Below are 3,521 nucleotides of genomic sequence, written 5' to 3' on the forward strand. Positions count from 1 at the left end.
CACGACACATACTCTGCCTGTGCACGCCTGTCCTATCTAGAGAAGATCCTGGAAGTATCCTTCTTTTGATACGAACGGACGGTGACCCCTGAGTTGTTTTCCTCCATCGATCGTTGACTTGGATTCGAATCGTTTTTCAAATGGGATTGAAATTATTTGATTTGATAAATGGAAAATATGTGATGCATTGTGGCTAGTTAACTCGTTATTTTTGTCAAATATTAAAATTTGAAATATATGAAAAGATCAAAAGAAAATTTATATTTTCCATTTGATATACAATGTTATAGAAAATTGTGTATTACAGATCAACGTTTTTCAACTTATAGATTGAAATCCAATAGTGAATTCACATCATATTGAATGTGTAGTGTACTGTGATATGTTTTTATAAAACATTTTTTTCTTATATTTTTTTTAAGAATTTTTGAATTTTGTTTCTGTTCAAGAATATAATACTGAATATTAACATATAAAAGAATTATTAAATTTAACCGTTACTTTCTTTATACAATTTTTTTTCAATTTTTATCGTTTTATCTGTAAAATAAATTATTATTAATGTAAATTATTGAATAAAAATTTGTCGATCGGATTCAAATTTTTTTTAACAAACGAAATATTACTTACTGTACGAAATGTTTTGTTTCATATCATTTTGAAAGTATCAGTTTTAATTCTAAGTCTTATGGAATCGATGGACAAATCTCGTTGACGTAAGTCAAGCTTAATTAGGAGAAATCTATGTTATCTGACATCAAAGGAATAATAAATTCGCCAATTATTTTCACACCAGTGATGGTTTAATTAAGATTCCGGGCTAAGTTTCATTTCTTCCTAGATTTTTATGACACACGCGATCTTCATCATAGATAATTATAATATCTCCACGCCATTTGTAACGTGTTATTAACAATAACAGGATTTATGCTTCCAAATCAGCGTATCAATTTTAAATTCTGTAATAAATTAGGCCATCATTATTGGACGAACGTTCCTTAATTTGCATAACAATAAAGAAAACAAATTTTTCTTCTTAAAATTTTCTAAATTATTAAAACTAATTAAACAATTTAAATATTAAATAATAAATATTATTTACATATTTACATATATACATGAATGAAAAATATAATCATTCATGAAAATTATTTTTATTTGAATATTTCTGTTTCAAGAATAGTAAACATAACCTTAAACTAATAATAGAGAACATTAAAAGAAAGACTAAAATGGGAAGACTAAAATGTTTTCAGCATACATTTAACAAATAAAAGATCAACTATTAAAACTATTTAACCATAGCATAAATCAAAAGTAAACATATCTCAACAACTTCAACATAATTTTAGTCGACGCACAATTTCTGAACGAGGGAAGAACAAAAGGTACTTGGAATCGTGTTTCCACAAAGATTTATCCGTTTGCAATGCTTTTGTTCGAACAGTCGGCGATCCCAGTCACAAGCAACGATCGCGATCGAGGCGATAATCCGGCTTCTGTTCGATCTTTGCGGATACAGAGAACATGAGGCTTGTTTCAACAGAAACTGTAACAGGAAATGGTGGCCCCCTGTTTTATCCTTGGGAATTTCAAAAGGAAAATAGCGAAACAAAGTGAAAGCTGTCCTCGAGATCATTAAACGCGGCATTGTAAACTGTCATCGATCAAGGAAATAGAAATTGGCCCTGAAAAATCTATCGTGTCTGAAGCGATCGAAATCGATAAGAAAACGAAATTTACTATAATTTACTGAAATTTACGATATTAAAAAAATTAAAATAATTAAAAAAAAGAATCCTAAAGAATTTAAAAAAGAATATAAGAATAAAGAATCAACTATTATAGAATTTGATCATTTTCCTAACCTAATATCTATCATATTTATTTTAATTATTAAAAAATGAAATAGAAAATTTCAATCATTATTTTTTTTCTTATCAGAAATTTTAAATATAATTCATCATTCATCAGGAAAATATAATCCAGAAGATAATACAAAAAATAAATTTAATTCATAATATTCAACTTAGAATATATTTGAATTTCAAAACTCTATTAGCAAGAGATTGATCTTACAGTAATCTTATCTAATGCTAATTGGAATTAATAGAACGTTTCGTTATAATCCTTTTTAACGTTGATATATTGCAATATCGAGAACAACGCTTCAATTTTAAATGAACAAATTATTATGTATCACGATATATACGGTGAATCGAAATCTCTTTTCCACTTATTTGTTACGATAGAAAATCAACTTTCATTGAATCGAATCGAAAGCGATTCTTATTCATCGTCTAGATCTAAGAAGATCATCAATCGACGACCTAATTGAGTCGTCGTCTTATGTAAGTAACGCGATGAACCATGATCCATTGCAGAATTTATAAGTGTTACGAGTGAAACATGTCTAGCTATGCGCGTACCGAAGTAGTCTACTTCGACAGTCAATTGTAGTTCGTCCAATATTAGACGAATCATTTTGATGCAAAATACATTTCTTTTTGATATTAGAGACTTTTGATTTATTAGTTGTAAGATAAATATATTTGAAATACAAATTACTTGTTAATTATTTTTTAGAATAAATAAAATGTCTCTTAATTAAGATTAAAAAAATAAATATAAAATACACATAATACTTACATGTATTTAAACACTGCCCCATAAATGGCAAAGAACAACAATAATAATATGAGAAATGTATTATCTACATAATTTAACACTGTAAGCGCGAAGTATTTCGAATGATGCGAACGTCATTTCCATCAATCTCCCATTCGTCTTCAACTTTAAATGTATATGTACTCACGTAATCGAATTCCATCGTTAATTTATACACACACAAGATTTCTGGGAGCCGCCAGAGATCGTACCTCATTTCACGGCATCATTATTTCGTCCAGTATTTCGTATGAGCACCCAACCATATCGAGTTCCTTTAAAGCCCGTTTCCATGTGCACTCCATCGTGCTGATTCGTGTAAAAGTGTACGAATCGCGATCAGTTGTAATTGCAGCCGGTTGTGGGTAAGCAATTAATCTCCATTGGTCTGACATGCGCGTTAATGCGAAAGGAGCGTGCGCACCATTGACACGTGACGAAAAATGGAACCCAGGAGAGAAATCACGAGTCAAGATTTTCGTGGCGGTAATTGACGTGGGCGGTTTAAGATATCGAGTAATCTTCTTGAGAATACATGACAGGAAATTTGTTTGAGTTTAAAAGGTATGTAAATTATTTATGTTAAACCTATCGATGTGAGATGTTATTACAAGAATGTTATTCATTTTAAATAGAATCACATACTTTTTATATTGAAAACTTTAGTTTAAAAAATTTAACATGAGAAGTAAGAAAAATATAAATATAAGAATATATATATATTCATACAAGCTTGAATTTTCTTCTGCTTCCGAGTTTACAAATTTTTCGACGCATGCGCAATAGGTCATTTCTGAAAAAATTAAAGTTATCTATCATTTATCTATATATCTATATATCATATAATATATATA

The 3,521-nt window shown here is 29.1% G+C and overlaps 1 long non-coding RNA gene across 1 annotated transcript; it reads right to left on the reverse strand.

The window, feature by feature from the left end:
* Positions 1-574: 574 nt before the first annotated feature.
* On the reverse strand, positions 575-3,249 carry LOC102675833. The gene is made up of 3 exons (XR_004150881.1): positions 2,650-3,249; positions 1,362-1,549; positions 575-959 (listed from the first exon to the last, which is right to left on the reverse strand). It is a non-coding gene; the product is annotated as an uncharacterized LOC102675833 (long non-coding RNA).
* Between the last annotated feature and the right edge of the window lie 272 nt (positions 3,250-3,521).

The sequence above is a fragment of the Apis dorsata genome, unplaced genomic scaffold (genome assembly GCF_000469605.1).
Source record: "Apis dorsata unplaced genomic scaffold, Apis dorsata 1.3 scaffold_357, whole genome shotgun sequence".
Classification (NCBI taxonomy): Eukaryota; Metazoa; Arthropoda; class Insecta; order Hymenoptera; family Apidae; genus Apis; species Apis dorsata.